General features: G+C 40.4%; 1 protein-coding gene across 1 annotated transcript in view; it reads right to left on the reverse strand.

Moving 5' to 3' along the window:
• Window positions 1-26,309, reverse strand: part of RAF1 (Raf-1 proto-oncogene, serine/threonine kinase) — a 62,793-nt gene extending 36,484 nt beyond the window's left edge. Inside the window, exon 1 of the mRNA XM_084902586.1 lies at window positions 25,888-26,309. The gene's annotated coding sequence lies outside the window, so the exon portion shown is untranslated. The remainder of the gene's footprint in view (window positions 1-25,887) is intronic.
• Window positions 26,310-26,785: the final 476 nt, after the last annotated feature.

Genomic DNA, 26,785 nt, shown 5'->3' on the forward strand with positions numbered 1-26,785 from the left:
AAGTTGTGATACTACTTCATTTTCTTAGAAGACAGAGTTCTAAAAGTATAGAAAAGGGTAAAGATACAGATTGATAAAGGCAACCAGTGGGTGTAACTTTTTAAAAAATATATATTTTATTGATTTTTTACAGAGAGGAAGAGAGAGGGATAGAGAGTTAGAAACATCGATGAGAGAGAAACAGCTGCTTCCTGCACACCCCCTACTGGGGATGTGCCCACAACCAAGGTACATGCCCTTGACTGGAATTGAACCTGGGACCTCTTAGTCCACAGACCGAAGCTCTAGCCACTGAGCCAAACCGGTTTCGGCAGGGGTGTAACTTTTATAAGAATTTCACATCAGGCCAGCTTTTCATCAGCAGGGTAAATGAGATAATTTTGTATTCTTCATATTTCTTCAAAGATAAGTATAACTCAGCAGCCTAATTTCCAGGAGCTCTCTGAAATGTTTTTTTTTTAATTTTTCTATTATTATTATTATTATTATTATTATTTTAATCCAGGAATCCAGGAGGTCACTGGTTCAATTCCTGGTCAAGCCCGGATTGCAGGCTCAATCCCCAATAGGGGGCATGCAGGAGGCAGCCAATCGATATTTCTATATCTCTTTCCTCCTTCCTTCCTCTGAAATCAATAAAAACATATTTAAAAATTTTTTTAATCCAACCATTTTAACCTAATCCTAGCCAATCTTCATCATCCCTTGCCTATTCCATCTATTCCACTATGTTTCACTCCCAATCTCTCTAAATCTATTCTTATCATCTTAAAAGACAAACCTGATGATATTTTTCCTCCTAAAATCCTCCATAGGTTCTTCATCCCATTCAAAATAAAACCCCAATATTTTTTTTTAAATTATTTCAATCTTTATTGTTCAGATTATTACAGTTGTTCCTCTCCCCCTACCCCCCCAGCTCCCCTCTACCCGGTTCCCACCCTACACCATGCCCTTACCCCCTCCCCCACTGTCCTCATCCATAGGTGTATGATTTTTGTCCAGTCTCTTCACGCACCCCCCACACTCCTTTCCCCCCGAAGATTATCAGTCCACTCCCTTTCTATGCCCCTGATTCCATTATATTCACCAGATTATTCTGTTCATCAGTTAGATTAACTGTTGATAAATAGGTATTTGTTGTTCATAATTTTTATTTTTACCTTTTTCTTCTTCATCTTCTTAAAGAACACCTTCCAGCATTTCATATAATATTGGTTGGGTGGTGCTTTTAGCTTTTTCTTATCTGTGAAGCTCTTTATCTGCCCTTCAATTCTGAATGATAGTTTTGATGGATAGAGTGATCTTGGTTGTAGGTTCTTGCTATTCATCACTTTGAACATTTCTTGCTACTCCCGTTTGGCCAGCATAGTTTCTATTGAGAAATCAGCTGATAATCGTATGGGTGCTCCCTTGTAGGTAACAAACTCTTTTTCTCTTGCTGCTTTTAATATTCTGTCTTTTAATTTTATGTGTCTTGGGGTGGTGCTCTTTGGATTCCTTTTGTTTGGGGTTCTCTGTGCTTCCTAGACTTGTAAGTCTATTTCTTTCACTAGGTGGGGGAAGTTTTCTGTCATTATTTCTACAAATAGATTTTCAGTATCTTGCTCTCTCTCTTCTTCTGGCACCCCCATAATTCTGATGTTGGTACACTTGAAGTTGTCTCAGAAGCTCCTTACACTATCTCATATTTTTGGATTTTTTCTTTTTACTTTTTCGGTTGGGTGTTTTTTGCTTCTTTGTACTTCAAATCTTTGACTTGATTCTTGTGGTCCTCTAATCTGCTGTTGGATCTCTGTATATTATTTTTTATTTCAGTCAGTATATGCTTGATTTCTAGTTGGTCCTTTTTCATATTGAGGGTCTCACTAAATTTATCGGCAGTTTCTAGAAAATTCTTGAAAAACCTAATAACAGTGGTTTTGAACTCTATATCCTGTAGTTTGCTTTCCTCCATTTCTTTCATTTGTGACCTGTTTCTCTGTCTCCGCATTTTGGCTGCTTCCCTGAGTTGATAAGAGTGGCTTTGTGTGCTAGGTGTCTACAGGATCCAATGGCTCAGCCTCCCCAGTTACATGAGGTAGACACTCTTGGTGCACCCCTTTGTGGTCTGTGTGCACAGTTTTGTTGTAGTTAAGCCTTGATTGTTGTTGGTATCGCTGGGAGGAATTGACCTCTAGGCCAAGTGGCTGTGAGAATCAGCTGTGTCTACGATGGGAGAACTTCTGTGCTGGAGACACCCTTATGAGGTAAGACTTGCTTCAGTGCGGCTTTGGTGCTCACTGAGTCTGCCCCCTTATGTATCTGAGGATTTGTAATCTGGATGGTCCTACTCTGACCCCTGGATACACTGGCTCTTGGATCTCCAAGGAGGTACTAATTTAGCTTCTGCCTGAGGCCAACCAGCAGGAGCTATGGAGAGATCTGCAGATTCCTCTTTGTTTGGGTTTTGGAGGTGCCCAGATGAGGCCCAGCTGTAAAGCAATGCAAGCTGTTGTAGGGCCTTAGGCCTACTTTTGAATGTTCTGGATCTCTCTGACTTAACTGCAGTTTGATAGGTAAGTTTAGATTTCAAAGGACCAGGCCTTTCATATGCAAAAGCCTCTGCCACAGCTTGGATGGGGCAGAGTCTCAGGGCAGAGCAAACAGCAATGGCTTCCCATCAGCCCTGCCCTAAAAGGCCCCCAGGTCTCAATGTCCCTTGGTAATCGCTGCAAGCATCTCTGAGAAAAGCTGCCCTCAAGTTCCACCTGATGCCAGACAGTCCATTTTCCCCCCCGTATAAGTCTGGGTCCCCAGAATCTTGACCAGAACTGGAGTTCAGAGCAGTTGGGAGCTTGTCTCTCCCTGGGAATTAAAAAAGCCAGCCATGTACTCAGTCGCCAGCCCCTTCCTGCATGCGCGCGCGCACACGCACACACACACACACCCCCCCCCCCCACACACACACACACACACGCCTCCGTATCTCTGGACTTTACTTCCACAGATCCTCTGAGTCTCAGTATGCTTTTCTCTTCCCTTCTAGTTGTAGAATTTCCATTCATCCAGCCTTCCTGTGGTTCTGGGTGATGTCTGTTTTGTCTTTCAGTTGTAGTTTTGAAGTTGTTGTGTGAGGCAGCAAGTTCAGGTGTTTACCTATGCCGCCATCTTGGTTTCCCCCCAAAACCCCAATTCTTTAACTGTAACCTACAAGGCCTTACACAATGACCTGGCCTCTATCTTCCTTTTCCACCTTATCTCCTACCCCTCTCTCATGCTCACTTTATTTCTGTCATACTGACCTTCTTGCTGTTAGTTCACTTCTTATCAATCATGCTTCTACTCAAAAGTCACTTCTCAAAGGGGAGCTCTTCAACCAACCTGCCCCTACCCATCATTCTTTTCTCTTTACTCAGCTTTGTGGTTTTCATAATACTTTGAAGTTGTATTAGATATCTGTCTACTCAGTGTTTATTGTCCCCTATCCCACTAGACAATATGCTCCTAGAAGCTAAGTTCATTTCACCCTTATAACCTCTTTGCCTTTAACAATGTTTAGAATACAGTAGGTCCTTGAGATATTTCCTGAATGAATAACAAAACACTGTCACTTGGGTCCAATGAATGCTGCACTCTAACAGAAATCTTCAGTGCAATCATTTAGGAATCACCTTTATACTAAGAGACTACACTCTAGAATCAGAACACTAACAACTGCAGAATTCTAAAATTGTACTTCAGCATTTTACAACTGTTGACTGGCAGTCAACTAAACAGTCTTACAAGAACTCATCAGAACAGAGCCCAGGCAAAAACCAGCTAGCTGACAATACCCAACTGAAGCCATTATGGAATTATTACAATATATTGATGTTATTTCCAAAGTTTGACTTACTAATATTGTTTGGTCTTTCCCTCCATAGTTTGTGTGTGTGTGTGTGTGTGTTTTAATAAAACTAAGCACCACTTCTGTTCACCTGGCTCTGTCACATGAAATTGTAAACATTTCCCACCTACACACACACACATTCAATCTGTCCTAAATATAGAATGCTGAAAATAAAAAGTGGTTTTAAACCACAGTAACCCTACCAAAGAAAGTAGAAATGTGTTTTTAAACATGCATAAGGTCATGTGCAATCCAAAAGAATGTATAGAAAGAGAAGCATTCTTTAGAGGTGATTGTTCAGTTTAAAGAAAATACAATAATTCCCAAGTATTTGGAGTGCATGTTTCAAAAACAAACAAACAAACACACACCAAGAATGTTGTAAGCATTATGCTAGTTATAATTTAGATTCTTGGGTATAAATTTAAAATATTCTTCTTGTAGGATGGATTTGAGAGCATTATGCTAAGCAAAATAAGTCAGTCAGAGAAAGATAAATATCACATGATCTCACTCATTTGTGGCATATAATAAACAACATAAACTAATGAATAAAAATAGAGCCAGAGGAAAAATACTTTAGAAAATAACAGAATTCTGTTATTTGCAGATTTTTGATATTTCCTACAAGTTTTTTGATATTACACTATATTAGTACAGTTTTGGTAATATTATATTTAAAATAGTTTTTATTGAAATACTGTTTATTGCAGGTAACATTATTATATTTAAAATAAAATTTTCTTGAAATATTAATGTTTACTGCATGTAAAAAAAAAACCCACCTTATGAAGCAGGACCCAGGGTATATTTACATATGTATGTATTCTTTCATTTCTTTTATTTTTGTTTACTTTTATGTTTGTTATAAATACTCAAATATTCTTTTTAAAATAATAAATAAGTAAATAAAAAAATTTAAAAGTGTATATATATATATATATATATTCTTCATGTACATTTGTAAATTGCCCACCATGAAACCAAGCACACATTCAGTAAAATTGAGAATTAAAGAGTAAACAATCAAGGAGTAATATTAAAAAAGATTAACACAGAAAAATTAAGAAGTAAACAAACAGGTGTAGTTCAGTAAAACAAGCTTAACATTTTGTTAACATTTCCAGGATTTCCAAAACTAGCAAAAGCTAAATAATAAGAGAACTGTTACGTGTTCACACTATGACTATATAATGCAAATGACTGTAATGGTAATCACTACTTTCTATTTGTTATGGACCAAACACCACAGGCCATAATATTGTACTCGTAAGAATAATTCTCCACTTTAGTAAAAAAAAAAAAAAAAAAAAAAAAAGAAGCAGCAAATTTCTTAATAAGAACAGTTGAATGTCAACAAGTTTTATAAGCCACAGCAAATTAGCTGATTTCTATGGTGCAATAAAAATTTCTCAAAATCCTTTATTTTTTAGAACTATTTTTTAAATATATTTTTATTGATTTCAGAGAAGGGAGAAGGAGATAGACAGAAACATCAATGATGACACTCATCGATCAGCTGCCTTTTGCATGTCCTACACTGGGGATCCGGTCCACAACTGTAACATATGCCCTGACCGGGAATGGAACCATGACCTCCTGGTTCATAACCACTAAGCCATGCTGGTAGGGCTAATCTTATTTCTTGAAAGTAAAACGATGAAAATCACTGGCCTCCTGCTTCAGAGCTTTCCGATAAACATACAGCAGAAAACTCACTGGCTGTACTGGTGCATGCTATTCATGGAAACTCTCAGGAAACGTATTCCTGGTTTCAAAAAATCTCATTTACAGAGTGTTTCTGAACATTTCTATATTTCTGAATTATTCAAGGAGTTTGTTCAGCTGGCATGGCTCAGTGGTTGAACATCAATCTGTAAACCAGGAGGTCATGGTTCGATTCCCAGTCAGGGTACATGCCAGGATTGCAGGCTCAAACCCCAGTGGCGGCTGTGCAGAAGGCAGCCGGTCAATTTCTCTCATCATTGATATTTCTCTCTCTCTTTCTCTCTTTCTCTCCCCCTTCTCCCTCCTTCCCTCCCTGAAATCAATAAAAATACATTTTTTAAAAATTATTAATTACCTGTTTAAGTCTAAACACCAGAAAGTTAAGGTTCCAGTCCTGCCATAATATTGCACTTCCATCCTCAAGAAACAAATCAAATGGCCATTAAGAGCACAGTACCAGCACTCAACCCCCAAGCAGCAGCAGAGAAGTCACATTCTGTTGGCTAAGGCAAAAAGCTGTACTGTATTTCCAGAGCCTGCAGAGTTCTGAAAACTGTTCCCACAATCTGCATGCCCAAATCTACACAAAGCATCATGAGAAACCAATTATAGCAGTTAAGAACATTCAAGTATGCAAACATTTTACATATCAAACAAAGTAAGAAGGTAGTAAATATAGGGGCCACACTATGTTTGTGAAAGTGACTTGTTGAAAATTTTACAAGAAATCAAGTTATTTCCTGGTACAATTCCCAATAAACTGTCCAAAGTGATCTTACAAAAGACATTTGTATAATTTATTCTGATGCTCATAATCCAGGAGAACACTGAGTTGTGATAAAAGCATTTTAAACTCAATACATTCATTTCAGTCTGCTCACACTGCGGCCCAGCTCTAGTAATAATTTCAGAGACATTTCTAAAAATGAATTACTAGTGCTCGATTAGTAAAATATAAGTTAGAAAACAAAATAAGCTTTTCAAAAACTTTAGTAGGGTCTCACTGGTTTTGCTTGAATTTATCAAATGCTATAAAAGTTTTTTAAAAGCAGGGTTATGTTTAAGGTGCAATATTACTAGGGAGCAGCACACATACAAAATACTGTTAAGTAGCCTCAGGACAGGTCAAATCTGTTAAGACTACAATTATGTAAATGTAACTAGCAGTACTTAGGGTATAATTTTTAGTGATTTGAGTTCTATGCTTTAAAGTCCATCTCCCATTGTAAAGCCGAATCTGAGGCATAAGTACCTGGAAATTCTACCCTACTGAATTCTGGAGATATAAAACATACTAGATAGAGCACTCACTCAACATTTCTGACTTATCCTCTTGTCACACAGCTCCTCTTCTAAAAGGTGGCCCCATGTTTTGGTTAAAAAAATAAACAAGCCCAGCCAGCGTGACTCAGTGGTTGAGTGTTGGCCTATGAATCGGTTCAATTCCCAGTCTAGGGCATATGCCTGGGTTTTGGGATCTTGCCCCAAAACCCAGGGTGGGGTGTGCAGGAGGCAGCTGGTCAATGACTCATCACTGATGGTTCTCTCTTCCTTTCCCTTCCTCTCTGAAATCAATTAAAAATATATTTTAAAAACCCACAATTATAGCAATCCTAATTAATCCAAAAAGCTTTTCAGGAGTTCAAATGTACAAGAAATAAAAACATCCTAAAACTTCTGCCTAAAAGAATCAAGAAGAAATTGGCAAATTTAGGATTAAAATTGACTTTGTTTCACCCTCTCCCTACCTCAGCCAGGTCAAGCAGACACATAAATCTTATTATTAACCCTTTTTTAAGTAGGGAAACACACATACACACACACACACACACACACACACACACACACACACACACAATGATGTAAATACTTAACACACAGGCATTTTCAATTTTCCTCAAAAATGCCTCATAGGGAAACCAAGATGGCGGCCTAGGTAAGCACCTAAGCTGCCCGCCTCGAACAACCATTTCAAAACAACAACTTAAAGACAGAATGGACATCATCCAAAACCACAGGAAAGCTGGCTGAGTGGGAAAATCTACAACTGGAAAGAAGGAGAGAGGCTCACGGATAGGGGAGCCGCAAAGCACTGAGGTAGGGAGCCGCTCGCATGCAGAGAGGAAGGGCAGCCTAGTGCCTGGCTGGCGGGAGGGGAAAGGAAGCCCCTGACTGCACTAAACCCCAGTTCCGGCTGCACGAAACCCCAACCCCTTCTGAAACCCTGTGGACCCAGGCTCATATGGGTGGAATCTGGACTGTAGAGAAAGGCACCCGGAGACTCAGAGACTGGGAGACTCGGGGGAGCTTGGAGCCACAGGGGGCAGAGTATACAGTCACACGTGAGTGAGTGCACGCAGAGAGATCTGACCATGGATTGCCGCAATCACTCCATAGTGGAAGGAGTTGGAAGCTCCAGACTACAGAGACCCAACCCAATTCCGGGTGAGCCCCTGGGGCACCCACACTCTTGCCGGGGGAATCTGGACTGTTAGGCGGAAACTCAGGGTAGCCACAGAAGGTAGAGGTCTGAGGCATACACACAAGGTCAGGATTGACTGGAAGCCAAGACTGTCGGCTCAGCCCTGAGACTCCACCCCATCCAAGCTGAGCACAGAGGCTTTTGCAATTTTGCAAGTCTGATCCTATAAGACTGTCTCCAATACAGAAGGTAACCTGGCATAGACACAGCTGATAATCACATCCAATTGGCTTGGAGGTCAATTCCTCCCTGTGATACCAACAACAATCAAGACTTAACTACAACAAGGTTATACACACAGTCCACAAAGGGGAGCACCAAGAGTGTCTACCTCAGGTAACTGGGGAGGCTGACCCACCAGGCCATTTAGGACACCAAACACACAAAGCTATCCTACCAACTCAGGGAAGCAGCAAAAATGCCGAGACAAGGAAATAGGTCTCAAACGAAAGAGATGAAGAACAAAAGAATGGATACAGAGTTCAAAACCATGGTTATAAGGTTTTTCAAGAATTTCCTATAAAAGGCCAATAAATTTAACGAGACCTTTGAGGATATGAAAAAGGACCAACTAGAAATTAAACATACACTGACTGAAATAAAAAATATTATACAGAGTCCCAACAGCAGACTAGAGGAACACAAGAATCAAGTTAAAAATTTGGAATACAAAGAGGCAAAGGACACTCCTCTGGAGAATCAAGAAAAGAAGAGAATCCAGAAAGCTGAAGACAGTGTAAGGAGCCTCTGTGACAACTTCAAGTGTACCAACATCAGAATTATGGGGGTACCAGAAGACGAAAAAGTGCAAGATACTGAAAATCTATTTGAAGAAATAATGACAGAAAACTTCCCCCACCTAGTAAAAGAAATAGACTTACAAGTACAGGAAGCGCACAGAACCCCAAACAAAAGGAATCCAAAGAGGACCACACCAAGACACAGCATAATTAAAATGCCAAGGGCAAAGACAAAGAGAGAATCTTACAAGTAGCAAGAGAAAAACAGTTACCTTTAAGGGAGCACCAATATGACTATCAGCTGATTTCTCAACAGAAACTACGCAGACCAGACAAGAGTGGCAAGAAATATTCAAAGTGATGAATAGCAAGAACTTACAACCAAGATTACTCTACCCAGCAAAATTATCATTCAGAATTGAAGGGCAGATAAAGAGCTTCACAGATAAGAAAAAGCTAAAGAAATTCATCACCACTCAACCAGTATTATATGAAATGCTGAAAGGTATTCTTTAAGAAGAGAAAGAAGAAAAAAGTAAAGATAAAAAGTTGTGATCAACAAATACATATTGATATTTATCAACATGTGAATCTAAAAATCAAGTGAATTAAAAAATCTGATGAACAGAATAAACTGGTGAATATAATAGAATCAGGGGCAAAGAAAGGGAGTGGATTGATAATAATCAGGGGGAAAGGGGTGTGGGAGTGCAGGAAAAGACTGGATTAAAATCGTACATCTATGGATGAGGACAATGGGGGGGAGGTAAGGACAATGGGGGTAGGGAACTGAGTGGAAGAGAGCTATGGGGGGGGAGGAGAAACAATTGTAATAATCTAAGCAATAAAGATTTATTAAATTTGAAAAAAAATACCTCATAAATCAGTTTATTACTCTGAATAAACTTACTTTCTAGTTTTTCTTCAAATAATATCTTATATTTCACTTATATTTAGTGGCAGAACAAAAATACCTAAGACAGACAAACACTTTGGTGTTTAAATGTGGTTTTAAAGAGAATCTATCTAAAACTTAGTTTCTGAGAATGTAGCAATACATTCTGTGTGGTTAAGATTGAGTCCAGCCCTAGCTCGTTTGGCTTAGTGGATGGAGCATCAGCCTACGGACAGAAGGGTCCCAGGTTCGATTCCGGTCAAAGGTGCATGCCCGGGTTGCATGCTTGATCCCCAGAGGGAGGCATGCAAGAGGCAGCTGATCAATGATTCTCTCTTATCATTGATATTTCTCCCATTCCCTTCCTCTCTGAAATCAATAAAAATATATTTTAAAAAACATTGATTCCAGAAAGTTTATTTCAATCAATAGACTTTATAATTTTACAGAACTTTACAGTTTATCCAACTCTCCTCACCACTCTCTCACGGGACTGTTAAACAGGGTAGTATTCCTACTTCTTTTTTAAAGAATATGTAAAGTTCAAAAGCTTTAGTGATGCCCTAGCGGGCTTGGTTCAGTGGATAGAGCATCAGTCTTGATTTCAGTCTAGAGCACGTACCTCAGTTGCAGGATGGATCCCAGCCCTAGTACAGCACATATGAGAGGCAACCAATAGATGTCTCTCTCTCTCTCACATCGATGTTTCTCTCCAACTCTCTCTCTCTCCCTTCCACTCTCTCTAAAAATCAATGGAAAAATATCCTTGGGTGAGGATTAACAACAACAATAAAAAAGCTTTAGTGAAAATTTAAGAGAAACAAAACAAATAAAAAATTCAGATCTTCATTAAATTGCAGTTCTATAACACACTGATTTAATTATGTGATGTTACTATTGTAGTACTTTTAAAGAGTTTATGAGTAATGCATCAGACCTGTATGTATAGGAAATGAACATTTACACCATGGTCTTATATATCACAAATTTATATTTTTCTCCATATTTGAGATGTTTATCTCATTTCTAAATAATGCATGATTTAATTTAAATTCATTATCCTAGAATTCCTAATGCTTTTTTCCCCTAACTTGGCCTTTCTTTCTTATCTACTAAGTAATATAGAACAGAGGGTGTATCAAAAACAATCTCTTATTCAGAAAGTTAATTCTTATAATCTGCAGTAAATGGATACAATTTAACACAAATACAATGAAGAGTCCATACATTTTTAAGCCATTCCTTTTTATCCTCATTCCAAAAAAAAATTTCCCTAGATTAATTAGAAGACTTCTGAACTTAAAAACCATGACTCACTAATTATAAGTATTAGTCAATACAAAAGAATTCCTGCCGAAACCGGTTTGGCTCAGTGGTAGAGCGTCGGTCTGCGGACTGAAAGGTCCCAGGTTCGATTCCGGTCAAGGGCATGTATCTTGGTTGCGGGCACATCCCCAGTGGGGGGTGTGCAAGAGGCAGCTGGTCGATGTTTCTCTCTCATCGACATTTCTAGCTCTCTAGCCCTCTCCCTTCCTCTCTGTAAAAAATCAATAAAATATATTTAAAAAAAAAAAAAAGAATTCCTATACATCAAAATAAGCACTGCCCTCCAGTTAAAATTCTATTGTAATATTACCTAGCTGCCCTGAATTTCTCCTTCACATGCAGAGGAGGAGGAACTAGTACCAAAGAGTTTTAAAAGTCTATGTCTGACATAAATGGCCTGAATACACTAAATAATGCCTGTATTTTAAATAGTATTTTTCTTACTGACATCTAAATTGAAGACATATTTCTTTCTTCTCTAGTGAGCATGTTTTATAACGTGTAAGGATTAAATAATATATTGGAAGTACATAGTGTTAGCCTGAGATAGTAAATGTTACCTATTATCAATTGTTATACAATCAATGATGGTTCTATTGATTACAATAATCAGGAACTCTTCACAATGGACCTTAAACCTCCAACCTGGGTTTTTCTGAGTTCTAAGCCTAAAGCTCTTAATCACTATGCTATTGTATTCCAAAAATTAAGTTTCAGGTTCCAAAGTACAGACCAACTTTGAAAGACCTTGTTTAGCTCAGACATTACTTAGTGGAGTAAGACTGGCACTATCTATTCATTTGCTCTTTGCAAACTGTATCAATATTCCCAGAGATCCTCTGCAGAACCTGTTTCTTCCTCTTTAAGATAGGATAATGTATATGTCTACATCACCAGGTTGTTGGGAAGATTAAGGGAATTAAGACAAAATCTTAAGTATACTCAGTCAATAAAGGTAAGCTATTATCTTTACAGGTCACTTTTTTTAAAAGCGTGTCTTTAAACAAAAGAATCACACCCTTAAAAAATCAAATGTCATCTCATCCAAGCTAGGAAACAATATGTCCACTTTGGAAAAGGCTATTTGTATTAGGCTATAGTTTCCCAACCAGTCCAAAAGGACACTCTGATACCCTGCAAGGTGTGTGTGTGTGTGTGTGTGTGTGTGTGTGTGTGTGTTTTGGGGGGGGGGGGGGGTTGTCAATATTTTTAAATTTCCTCACTCCTCTTTCTCAATTTCTGACCACAAACTGATAACTTCATCAGATGACTTGCCAACATAAACGCACATAGAAAAATGGGACACTCTATCCTTCTCAAAATTAACAAGCATGGGCTGCCCAAGTTTTGAAGATTCTGTTTAAAAAAGGCAATTAATTTTAAAATACAAGTTAAAAACCAGCTAGTTCAAAAATAATTATGTTAATCAGCTCCACAGTGAAATATGTCTTTAGCCAATTTCATTTTTAACTCTTCCAAAGTTACTTTGTCTGAACCCTTTTTAACCCAAGTTTTGCTTTTCATCTCCAAATCAATCATTGTTTTACAAGGAGTGAGAATGGAGGAAAAGTGTAGAAGGAAACGAACCTAATAATGAAGAGGATAGTCATTTTTACTTTTTATACAACTTCATTTTCCTTTTATTTTAAATATTTAAATATAATAACTTTACAAAAATATCCACCATAAATAGCAAAATGTCCCCATCCTCAAGCTTTATTTTTCTCTATAGTATCTAAATAATATATAAATTAGGGGTCTTTTTTTTTAACCCCGTCCCTTTTTTCTCCTGTCTAATTCCATTAAGTAATCTATATTAACAGCCTAACATTCTTTGGTGATTTTCTCTATGCTTATAATACCATCCTACCTAATAAAAGAGTAATATGCAAATTAACCATCACTATGCTACTCACAAGCCATGCCCACAAGCCAATCAGAGCAAGTATGCAAATAAACCCAACCAAGATGGCTACACCCACAGAGAACAGGAGGGAGGCTTGGGTTTCCCAGACAACGGGAACATCCTCCAGATCCAGGCTGCTCTTAGCCCGTCGGCCTGTGTTTAGATCCTGAGCTGGGAGCAGGGCAGAAATGGACGCGGGGACTTTAGATCCTAAGCTGGAAGCAGGGCGGAAATGGACGCCCCGCCTGCAGCCACTTGGGAATGCTCTAGCACCAAGCGGAGCTTTGGGTCCATGCCCCCAGCCTGGGGTTTCAGGCTGGCAGAGGCACACAGACCCATGCACAGATCCCCTCCCGGCCCAGCCTGGGTTCTCAGCCACTGAATCATACCAGCCAGGCAGATATGGAAGAATCTTAAATGTTTCTTTTTATATATATATTTTATTGATGTTTTACAGAGAGGAAGGGAAAGGGATAAAGAGCGAGAAACATCTACGAGAAAAAAACATCTATCAGCTGCCTCCTGCACACCCCCCACTTGGGGATGTGCCTGCAACCAATGTACATGCCCTTGACCAGAACTGAACCTGGGACTTTTCAGTCCACAGATTGACGTTTTATCTACTGAGCCAAACCGGTTTCAGCAATATTTTTATTTATTTTTATTAAATATAAACTAAATATTAATATTGTTTTATTTTTTTCCTTATTTTTTTATTAAATTATTATCTGTGTACATATCTTACCATTGCCCCTCCCTTATATACATACCCTCCCTCCCCAGAGTTTTGTGTCCATTGGTTGTACTTATATGCATGTATACAAGTCCTTCGGTTGATCTCTTATCTCCCCCAGTTCTCCCTCCCCACTATAATTTGACAGCCTGCTTGTTGCTTTATTGTCTCTATATCTATCTTTTGGTTCATCAGTTTATAATATTCTTTATTATCCATAAATGAGTGAGGTCATGTGGTGTTTCTCTTTCATTGACTGGCTTATTTCACTCAGCATGATGTTCTCCAATTCCATCCAGGTTGCTGCAAATGATGAGAATTACTTTTTTATGACAGCATAGTATTCCATTGCGTAGATGTACCATAGTTTTTGGATCCAATCATCTGCTGACGGGCACCTAGGCTGTTTCCAAATCTTAGCTATTGTAGATTGTGCTGCTATGAACATAGGGGTACATATATCCTTTCTGATTGGTGTTTCTAGTTTCTTGGGATATAATCCTAGGAGTGGGATTACTGGGTCAAATGGGAGTTCCATTTTCATTTTGAGGAAACTCCACACTGTTCTCCACAGTGGTTGCACCAGTCTGCATTCCCACCAGCAGTGCACGAGGGTTCCTTTTTCTCCGCAACTTCGCCAACACTTGTCGTTTGTTAATTTGTTGATGTTGGCCATTCTGACAGGTGTGAGATGGTACCGCATTGTTGTTTTGATTTGCATCTCTCAATACTATTTATAAAAATGGGATCTTCTTATACTTAGTGCCCTACTTTTTCCATTTAATATATCTTATCACCCAGGGTTAACTGAAATCATCTTTCACTAGTTGACTGAATACATTTTAGATTAAAAGGATATGCCCGGGCCAGATGGTTTAGTTGGTTGGAACATCTTTCCATATACCAAAAGGCTGCAGGTTGGATTCCGGCCAGGGCACATACCTAAGTTGCTGGTTGATCCCTCGGGTGCATAAGGGAGGCAATCAATGTTTCTATCTCACATCAATGTTTTTCTATCGCCCTAAAATCAATAAAAACATGTCCTCAGTGAAAATTTTGAAAAAACTTCTTTTTAAAAAAAGGGTATGAGGGTATAAAGAAAGGTGGTTATAACAACTACATGTACCAGCTCATCAAAAACCTTTATTCTTTTCAAAAAAGATGAGTCGTTGCCGAAACCGGTTTGGCTCAGTGGTAGAGCGTCAGTCTGCGGACTGAAGGGTCCCGGGTTCGATTCCGGTCAGGGGCATGTACGTTGGTTGCGGGCACATCCCCGGTAAGGGGTATGCAGGAGGCAGCTGGTCGATGTTTCTCTCTCATCGACGTTCTGGCTCTCTGTCTCTCTCCCTTCCTCTCTAAAAAATCAATAAAATATATATTTTTTTAAAAAATGAGTTGTTAATTGTGTAATTAATTCATCTCTTTGAACAATATTATATACAAATATATTTATAAGGAAGAAAAAAAGTCCATCAGATGCAAATATAGACACTTGTCTAACTTCTAAGCTACTGGTTTACCTATCCTATCTAATAAAGAGGGAATATGCAAACTGTCACACCATCACAAAGATAGCAGCACCCAGTCCCCGCCGGAGTCCCCCTGTGCTTTCAGCCCTGCGGCAGGCGCTCAGCCCCTAGCCACCCAGAGGCTCAGACAAGCCTCAGATGGCGGCTGCCCAGGGCCGCCCAAGGGTCATTTAACCAGGGCTTTTGGGCTGCTGACAGTGGCAGCAGCAGAGGTGTGATGGGGGCATCGTCTTCCGCCCTGAGGGTTCCGGACTGTGAAAGGGGGCCGGCCGGGCTGAGGGACCCCTCCAGTGTGTGAATTTTCATGCACTGGGCCTCTCGTTAAATATAATTAGCATAAAGAAATAAGCCTAGAGCCATTTCAAATCTATTAGGACAGTTATTAAAAAAAGAAAAAGATAAACCATGTACATTGGCAAGGATGTGGAGAAATTTGAACTTCCATGCGTTGCTGGTGGGAAGGTACAATAGTACAGTTGCTGTGAAAACAGTTTAGCAGTTCCTCAAAAGGTTAAACAGAACTACCATATGACCACTCCTAGGCATATAATCAAAGCAAAGCAGAAACTAAAAACACTTAAATACCAACTAGAGGCCTAGTGTGGGGGACTAGGGGAACCTCAGCCCCACCTGCCCCCTCTTACAGTCCAGGAGCCTTCCGGGATTGTCCTACTGACAGCTTAGGCCCTCTCCTCTGCGGGTGGCAACAGGCCAATCATGGGAAGGCACCGCCCCATCACCCCCTCGCCGCTGCTGTCTCTGGCCTCCCCCTGCAGGAAGCGACCGAGCTGATCAGGGGGAGACGATGCCTCCATCACGCCGCTGCCGCTGCCGGTCACGCAGCTGCCTGAGCCTCGACCCAGCCTCTGCAGTACCAGCAGCTGCCACAGCTTTGTCCAAAAGGACATCCACCAGTCTAATCAGCATATTACCCTTTTATTAGTATAGATGTTCATAACAGCATTATTCACAGTAGCCAAAAGGTGGAAACAACATGAGTCCATCAACAGATAAATGGATAAACAAAATATTACATACATGCCAAAACCGGTTTGGCTCAGTGGATAGAGCGTCCACCTGCGGACTGAAAGGACCCAGGTTCAATTCCGGTCAAGGGCATGTACCTTGGTTGCGGGCACATCCCCAGTGGGGAATGTGCAAGAGGCAGCTGATCGATGATTCTCTCTCATCGATGTTTCTAACTCTCTATTCCTCTCTCTTCCTCTCTGTAAAAAAAAAAATCAATAAAAAATATTTTTAAAAAATATATATATATTACATACACATACACAGAGGAATATTATTTAGTCATAAGAAAAAGAATTAAATTCTGGTCCCAGATGGTGTTGCTCAGTGGTTGAGCATCGTCCCATGAACAAAGAGATCACCAGTTCAATTCCCAGTCAGAGCACATGCCCTAGTTATGGGCCCGATCCCCAGTAGGGGGTGTGCAGGAGGCAGCCAATTGATGTTTCTCTCTCACTGATATTTCTATCTCTCTATCCTTCTCCTTTCCTCTCTCTCTAAAAATCAATAAAAACCATATTTAAAATTAAAAAAAAATTCTGACACATGGTACAATATGAATGACCCTTGAAAACATGCTAAGTAAAATAAGCCAGACACAAAATTATAAATATTGTGTTATTCCCTTATTTGAGATACTTGAATAAGTAAATTTATAAGAGAGAATATAGAAAAGTTTACCAGAGGCTAAGGATAAGAGGAATGAGGAGTTATTGTTTAAGGGATACAGGGTTCTGTTTGGGATGACAAAAAAGTTCTAAAAATAGTGGTGATGGTTGCACAATGTTGTGAATGTACTTAATGCCACTGAATAGTTTACATACATATGGTTAATATGGTAAAATTTACACAGAAAAATATTTGGTGGGTGGGGTAAACTATATATAACAAAATTTATCCTATTAACCTTATTCATGTATACACAAACTTTTAAGACTTGGAGATTTATAAACAAGAGTAACACATGACCTACCTTTAAGGAGCTTAAGTCTAGCCAGAGATGTAAGACATCTATACAAAAAATTCAATTCAATAAACATCATTAGCCTCTTACATATTCAACAAATAGAGCTGCAATCAGGGCTTGCCACTGTGCTAAAATCTGGATATTCAAAGGTGATTAAGATACAGTCCTCTATGAAAAGAGAAACATAAACAAATACTTTAACAAAATATGTACCACAATAAATACATATAAAGTCTATAAAGCAGAGTAGTACCAAAAAGTACTTATACAATTTAAGTTTAAATAAAAGATCTCATGAGAAGACTAAACCCTATTTTGTAAAACTACTGTTGAAATTCTCTGCTATTTAGATAGTCCCTAATTCTGTAAAGTCACCTCTGCTATTTTTTAGAAACCCCTTATTCTGAAAAAAATAACTTTGCTTTCTAGCCTGCTTTAGCCTGCTTGAATAATAAGGAAGATAAACTTAGCTGTCTGACCTTGTAGGCCAGAGACTAAATACACCCATACTCTCATGCCATGCCAGATGTATTTTTTAATTGGATAGAACTGTGTTGTTCTTAAGGCCACAAGCTTCCAGCGAGATAACCACTAAGCACACATAAGGCTGGCTCTTTAATAATAAGAAAATTTCTGCTTGTTGTTCTGCTTGGAATTTGAATTCATTTTTCTCTAAGCCCACCAGTATATATTAAAGTGTAACTCCAAACTCTCAAAGCATTGCTTGTTTTTTTGTTTTGTTTTTCCGGTCTTCTACAATAAAACCTACTATTAACTATTGGAATTTAGATTCAATACTTTCAAAACACACAGACCTGGTCCCTCAGCCTCTCAAAGGAAAAAATTTTTCCCCCACAAGTATCACTAAATAAGGAATTGAACATTGAGTTGGAAGCATTAATTTGAGTTTATAATCTAAGGCAGTGTTTCCCAAACTTTTGACATATGTGTACCCTTCTATAATTTTCGTAACGCTGAGTACCCCTCATACTCATGAGATCGTAGAATTAGGTGCAGCTAAGCACGGTGCAGTGCATATCCCCACCAAACTCTTACTGTACCCCTGGGGGTACGCATACCACACTTTGGGAAAAACTGATCTAAGGAAATGGTAAACTTACAAATGACTATATGATAAAGGCCATAAAAAAATAAATACAAAGAGTTTTAAGGCAGGACTCAAGGAAATAACAATAAATGAGAAGAGAAAAAGATCAGGATGAGATATTCAGAAGATGGTATTCAAAATGGTTCTTAAAAGAGAACAGATAAAAGTAAGGAAATCATGCCAATCTCTCTTCATTGAAAGCAGGAACTTATTACCTTATTCACTCTGCACCAAGCACAGTAACCTGCATCTACTTAAGTGCTAATAAAAATGGTTTTTTAATTCCACTAAATATAGTATGAGGAATCCATGCTAGCAAGACACAGAACCAAGAACTGTATGCATATTCTGATAGGTAATGGAGGAAACTCTTGGAAGATTTGCACAAAGGCCAGCACATCTACACCTGAATATTCTTTTATCATCATAAAAAAGATATATATAAGATTTCTCCATGAAAGAAAACTGGGTAACTGGGGGGACAAAACAAACAGGAAGATAGCATTACTCTGCACAACATAACTTCCTGCATCCTTTCAATTTTGTGGCATGTGATTATATTATCGATTCAAAAAATTATTAAAATTTCATTTTTTTTTTAAATTTGCACATTAAGAAAGTGAATCTGGTAGTAATAATGGATAATGCAGTGGCATGGGGAAAAACATAAGGAAAAGGAGCTCAGCGCTGGCAGGTTGCTCAGTGACGAGTGCTGTACTGTATACCAAAAGTTTAAGGTTTCAATTCCTGGTCAGGGCTTATACCCAGATTGTGGGTTTGATTCCCAGTCAGGACGTGTATGGTAGGGAGCTGATCGATGTTTCTCTCACACTCTCCCTTCCTCTCTCTCTAAAAAGCAATAAAAAAAAACACATATCCTTGAGTAAGGATTTTTTTTTTTAAAGTTCAGTTCAGAGGCTCAACAGTAAAAGCAAATACCGTGTTTCCCCGAAAATAAGACATCCCCTGAAAATAAGACCTAGCGCAACTTTGGGAGAAAAAATTAATATAAGACACTGTCTTATTTTCGGGGAAACAGGGTAGTAATAAAAGCCAGAACTAATCTGAAGTAGAAAGTAGTTGAAAGAAGCTAAAAAATATGGTTGTCAATGTAATCTGACAGTGACTGAATGTCTGTAGTGACATAAGGGCCCATAGCATAAATTGAATTGAGTTAATTTTATTTTATTAAATGTATTTTTTTATTTTTAAGCAATATATTCAAAGAATATGGAAAGTATAACGAGGAACATTACCCTTATGTCTACTGTTTAACAACCATTGTTAACATCTACATGTATTTTCTTCCTATGTGTAGTTTTTAAGATACAATTCACATACCATACAAATCACATATTTAAACTGTACGATTCAATGGTTTTTATTATATTCACAGATTTGTGCATCCAAATCCACAATCAATTTTTAGAACATTTTCATCACCAACCCCCCAAAAATTCCTATCACAATCATTGCCCTATCCCCACTTCCTCCAGCCCCTGGCAACCACTAATCTACAGTCTTGTCTCTGCAGATCTGTCTATTCTGAACATTTCATATAAATGGAATCATACAATATGTGGTCTTTTCTGCCTGAATTTTTTTCATTCACCATAATGTTTGTAAGGTTTACACATGTTGGAGAATATATCAGTACACCATTTCTTTTTGTTCCTAAATAATATTCCACTATTTTAAGTTTTTATATTCCAGATACATAATTTTGATATTCAGCATTTTCCATGTCATAAATGCTTCATACGTGTCATATTAATGAAAAGCATAGTGCTTCATCAAGTGGCTATACCAGTGTACATAATCATTTTATTACTGTTGAACATTTTAACTCTTTCCAGTTTCTTTCTATTGTAAACAAACTTTCTTAAATCAAACGGGAGCTCCTTTCTGAATGATCTATCTGGATCCAGAAGCTCTGAGCTTCCTAATGAGATTTGCCACAGAGAAGAATCACATCCTTCCAAGGAAAACTTAAGATTTCATCTAGCTCAAGCCTAGGTAAAGGAAGACGTTAAAAGTTATCCGAGGCTGAAAAGAATGCCTCCAAAATACCCATTTTAAGAATGAAAACTCATCAATTTAAAGACATATTAGCATAATTAAACATTAACTAGCCTGACTACTCTTCCATTAGAAATGTACAGGGATGGAGAAAGGTAAATACTTTGTCCATATGTGATGCCTAGTATTAAGTAGCTTCAAAGAAATCAGAAAACTTGCTTTCCATAGCAGATTGAGAGTGGAAAAAGAAAAAGAAAAAACACCTCTAGAGACTAAAAAAATGGTGGCGGATAAGTGGATGCTACACTCACAGGATTAAACTGAAATTACAACAAAAATTAAAAAAAAAAAAAAAAAAAAAAAAAGCCCTGGCTGGTTTGGCTCTGTGGATAAGAGCATCAGCCTGCAGACTGAAGGGTCCCAGGTTTGATTCCAGTCAAGGGCACATGCCCAGGTTGTGGGCTCCATCCCCAGTGTGGGGTGTGCAAGAAGCAGCCAATCAATGATTTTCTCTCATCATTAATGTTTCTCTCTCTCCCTCTCCCTTTCTCTCTGAAATAAATATATATATATATTTAAAAAGCCACCCTGAATAATCAACTGAAGACAAGCTGGAGAGAATCCTAATAACCAATGACAGAAAGTGGAGACTGCATAGAGACTGATTTAAAAAAATAATAAAACAGACATCTTAACTAACACAGTAAGATGTACTTAACTCTTTTTTTTTTTTTAAGATATTTTTTCCTCACCAGTTTTCCTTTTGCTTTCTTTCTCTTTTAATATATTTTTATTGATTTCAGAGAGGAAGAGAGAGGGAAAGAGACAGAAACCTCCTGCACCACACCCCCTACTCTCCCCCTCCCCCAACTGGGGATCAAGCCTGCAACCCGGGCATGTGCCCTTGACTAGAATCAAAACCGGGACCCCTCAGTCCCCAGGTCGGCATTCTATCCACTGAGCCAAACCATCTAAGGCAATGTACTTAACTCTTGCTATTAAATGACAGTAAAAATCCAACAAGTAAAAAGAGAAAATGACCTTGGTGTAGTCCACATGGTCCTCATAAGCAATCAGATATTGGGTTTTGGTTGCCATCAATTACCAATGCCTGCTGCTTCTCATTCATTAACCAAAAATGTAAACAATCTTAGTCACAAAAGTTTTAAAATTCTAAACTAGCTTTAGAATTGTTAATCCCACCCAATAAAATCCCTTAGAATCTGGTCTAAAAATAAAACTATGTGTCAAGTGTTCCTCAAGAAAAACTATGTACACTGATTGGAATGTGAGGCAATTAATACACTTTGTGAGTGATTTGCCAAAGAGACTTCAGATAGCCTGAGCCAAAACCAGTAACAAAGGAACAACACCCACTTGACATTTTCCTTGGTTAAATGAAATCCTGGGAGTGATTTTAGAAGAAAGGCTACACAGGTATTCTGGGAGAAATGAAGGAACAGATATCTCTGTAAAATTAAACATGAAAACTTTAATACATTATTACAGAATTTTACTCACAACTTTAAGGCAAGAATAAAATACCCAGCCATTATTATCATGAAGATTATAAGCAAGGTTAATTTAGCCCTACACATGAAATACTAACTGAATTTAGAATAGATATCTGATATTACATTTTGAACCTAGTTTGTTAAATAGGAATCCTTTTCCATCCATACACATGCATGAACACACATATACACACAAAATAAGACAACCTAAATATTACAAACCCATCCTAAATCAGCCCAGTGTTCCTCAGTTTCCAATTAATTTAGTCAAGGTGGGCAATTTTCCAACTACAGTCATTTGTTTTGAAGAAATGAAATTTCCATGATTTTGCACAATTAAAAACAACACACACAAACTTTTCAAGTCACAATTTTGTGGTTTCATAAACCCCCTACTGTCACATTTAGTCCACTGCCTTTCAAAGGCAATATTTAAAATTCTCTTCTGCAAATCGACATTAAGGCATGTTGTTTGGCTAACAAGCTCCTCCCAAGACCAGGATTATTATATATGGCCCATTATGTTCCTCAGACGCAAAACAAAAGCACTCCCTCATGTAACATTTTTCTATTTTTAGGCAGTAGGTTATCAACAAAGTTTTATCTGAAATTAAAGTGCAATAGAATCACACATCTATAACAGACTACTTAAACTAGTAATTTGAAGTAATTAATTATGTTTTCCATTTAATAAGTAATCTAGTGCTTCTGGAAAAGTCAAATTTAATTTCCAAGAAGTTTTTAATCTTCAAAGAAAACCACCTACTGTGATTTCACAAGTGGCATGTTTTAAACTAAAAGCAACTAGAGCGGTTGTAATACAACACTTGATGTTTAAACATTCTCCATTTCATCTTTTAGATACTTTTCATCATAAATGACCAGCTTAATCTGCTTCTCGCTGTTTTCTTCTGCAAAACCAAATCCCTTAAAATACTTTAATGTATTTCACAAGCCTTCTACTTTGAAGGCATACACTTTTTTTTTCAACTACTGACAAGAGTTTAACAAAGACTAAGCAATTCCACTATGATTTATGCTCATAAACACCACATACCTAAAAGATAAGCTTTTACAACAGAAACTGTAACTGGTTTATTTTCCCAAGTATCCAGTGTTCAACTGGGTCAAATGCTTCTGGTGCAATTTAAGCAGCTTAGTCCTTGAAGTGATAAGAGTGAAAATAAGCCAGAAGAGTCTTTTTATTAAGACAAGTTTTAGGGAGTAACACTGGTTAATAATACCATATAAGTTTGAGGTGTGCAATTTCATAATCCATCATCTATATATTCCACCCAAAGTCTAGTCTCCTTCCATCAACATCAAGAGAATCTTAATGTTCTTCAGTGGCATATAAGCAGCACAACTCAAGAAAGATTTAGAAACTGTTAGCTGAAATCTGTTAATATGATAATAAACAACACTTTAACATAGCATTAATCCTGTTGTGGGAAAATCATGTTCATAAAGCTAAAGATTTTATAAAGAACTGGAATCCATGGAATCAATCCAAAGATGGTTTACTGTACAAAACACATTTACTAAACTTAAAATACTCACTTGCATTCTACACTTTTTCAGATGTTTTACATAACCTGCCAATTTCTATATGACTGGGTAGCAGCCATTTAAAATGCATTACGAGTACAGTGGACTACATTTATAAAGTCAACATTTCTGTGAGCAAGTTATAACTTTAAAACAGTGATTTTCAACCCTTTTCATCTCATAGCACACAGAAACTAAATACTAAAATTATATGGCACACACAAAAAATATAAAATATTTTTGCCTTTCTGGCAAAAAATAAATAAATAAGGATATAATTCTGATTCATTCACACAGGACAGATATTGTTGGCTGGCTGTTGTCATTTTTTTTGACAATCTAACGAACTAAATAGACATTGCTTTTTTTTTTTTTTTTTTTTAAGAGGGGAGAGGGGAGGATGGGAGAGAAGAGGGAGGGAGGGGGGTCTAGGAAGAGAGAGGGAGGGGGGAGAGAGAGAGAAAGAGAAACATGGACTACTTGTTCCACTTATCTCTGCATTGATTCCTGGATATGCCCTGAAGGGGGAAGACAGAAGGAACAGCAACCTTGAGTCCAATGGAGACAATGCTCTAACTGAGTGGGTTCCCGGGCCAGGGCAGGTGTTGCATGTTTTAAAAATTCCTGAGACACACCAGTGCGCCATGGCACGCAGGTTGAAAATCGTTGCTTTAGAATAGGGGTGTCGAACTCAGAGAAGGGGCCAAAATCTAAAATCCAGCCTAAATCGCGGGCCGAATGGTTTACTGAACAGTCATAAACTGACAATGTCATAAACTGACAGCGGAGTGCAGTGATGACAGCGCGGTGCGGGCCACATTGCAAGGCCTGGCGGGCTGGATTTGGCCCGCGGGCCTTGTGTTTGACACATGTGCTTTAGAAGAATCTTCTGCAAGAGTCTCTGGGAATATGCGTTCAGTTTAACTCATAGTGTAAAGCACTTATCAAAAATATTCTTAACTGGGTTTCACAAAGTAAATCCTTTCAATTACTATCACCTTCAACATCATCAAGAGAAGGGGGAAAATTAGTCATCAGCAAGAAGTAGAAGGAAAAAAAAGAGTAAGCAACACATTTAAAATAACCCAAATTTAGTACGTAAACTAGTTCACTATCTTCACCAAAGAGCCTTCACAATGTAGACACCTTTTCTTTCAGGCCCTCATCTCTCACCACTTCCTTCCAGCACCCCAGACTATATTTATTTGCTGCTCTCCAAACTCATCCCAAGCCCAGCAAGGCTCCACGCTCTGTACCAGCTGTTCCTTCCCTTTAGAATGCTCTGCCCTCCTCACCTGGTGAGCACTTTTATTTCCTCCAAAACTCGGAGCAAAAGTCTCCTCCCGTGGATAGCTCTTCCTCAGCTCCCCCAGGGAAACACTAGCTCCGAATTCCCACAGCACCGGGTAAGCCCACCCCGATCACGGCGCCTTGTTTTCACGCCCTGGGGGGCCACCAGAGGGTAGATTCCCACCCCCACCCCCTCGCCGAGCCCACAAAGGAAAAGGCCAGCAGAAAATCCTCAGCGAACGTGCGCTGACTTCATCCCTACAACACAGATGAAGTGATCCTCTGGAGCCCGGTCACGTCTCAAGGAGAAGACACAGGAGATCCTATCATGCTTCCCACCAGAAAATGAATACCAGAGGCACACCCAGGGCTCTGGAAAGAGAACAATGAATGAACACAGCCGCCGGCCTCTCCTCTCCTGGAGCCCAAACTCCTCTCCCTGGGCATCGCCTGGCGCTGCAGAGCCCGTGATTGCAGCTGCAGAACCGAAACGGCCCGGCGGCTCTCGCTCTACACAAAAGACAGCCAGCCCCGGATCTTCATGCCAAAGCATCCCGAGGCCAATGCCCAGGATATGCATCCCAAACCTTCCGTGAATAACTCACCGAGTCCTGAAACCCAGAGGCACGCACCTCGAGGTCCCTATGCCTTTGTGGTGGGGAGGCAGTGACCTCTCCTACCCTCCCCGGGTCGAGGGGTTCCTCTCGTTTCTCCCCCCCTCACCCCCCCCTAAAAAAAAAAAAAAGGCTGTCTGTCACTGGAGTGACGGACGGACCTTGAGAGAAGATGCAGGCTCGGGCCCCACACTCCGCGGCGGCGCCACCTCCCTCCCCCGAGAAAAGGCATGAGCTCATCTGAGTGACAACACAATACGGGGCAGCTCGCTCCGGGCGGACTTTCCCATTACCAAAATGTGAGGAATGTGCACACGGGGTACAGGGGTGGCGCTGGCACAAGGAAATTAAAAGAGTGGGAGATGTGGGGAGCTTGGCCCGCCGGCCATGACACCGGGCCCCGGGGGCCCCGCCCGCCCGCCCGCCAGCGCCTCCCGGGGTGACAGCGGCCTGGCGCGGGCCCTCCACCCACCACCAGCCGCGGGGCCACCCGGTCAGCGCCGCCCAGTCCGGCCCGACGGGGAGACGAGCCTTTCGGCCCCGCCGCCCGTCTTCCCCTCCCTTCATCCAGGCCTCGGCCCTGCCGCCTACCTGAAGGAGCCGGGGCGCCTCCGAGTCCCGCGGTCCGTCCGGCGGCGGCGGCGGCGGCGGCGGCGGCGTCCGGCCCGCTCCTCCTCCCCGCGCCGGGTGAGGGAGCGGGAGGCGGTCACATTCGGCGCGTCCCCAGCCCAGGGGACGGGGCCCCGGGCAGCCCCCGCATCGCCGCACTCGCGCTGCGCGCCTCAGGGCACACGCCCCAAAGCCCGGCCAGCTGGCCCTCTTCGGGGGCCCAAGGAGAAGCGGCAGGCAACCCTCCTCGTCTCACGCTCCTTCTCGTCTGACTCCCTCCATCTAAGATGGCGGCCCCAGCGCCCGCGATGAAGAAACTCTCTCGGGCGGCCCCGGCGGGGAGCGAGCCCTCCTCCGCTCGGCGCTCCTCCTCCCGACCTGCGCGGCGCCGCCGTCTCTCCGCTTCTGCACGAGCCCGCCCGCCCGGCACTGGCGACTTCAAAACCTGACTCGGGCATCTATCGCTCTGGCCTGGATTTAGGCCCCGCCTCCCGAGGAGGGGCGTGGCTTCGCCGTCCAGCTGGTCGCCATTTCGGAGAGGAGCAGGCTGCAGGGCGACGAGTCCCCGGCTGTTGGCAGTGGAGGAGGGCCCGTGATTGGCCGCCTGCCTCCAAGGGGTCTGCGGCCAGAGGGAGAAAGGCCGACGTGCCAGCATCAGGAGGCCGGGGAGGACCGGAGGATGCTCAGCGTGCACGACTGTCTGTCCAGCTCTGGCGCCTCCTCTCCAGAGATGGGCAACTAGGGCTATCACATCGCGGCTCCACCACTTACTGGGGATGTGGAAAAGCCCCTGAACTTTTCTGAAACTCAGTTTCCTCATCTGTAAATTGGTGGTTCCCTCTCCCCGCCCCCCCCCCAAAAAAAAATCAGGTTGGCAAGA

This window comes from Pipistrellus hanaki (genome assembly GCF_964339955.1).
Source record: "Pipistrellus hanaki genome assembly, chromosome: 13".
Classification (NCBI taxonomy): domain Eukaryota; kingdom Metazoa; phylum Chordata; class Mammalia; order Chiroptera; family Vespertilionidae; genus Pipistrellus; species Pipistrellus hanaki.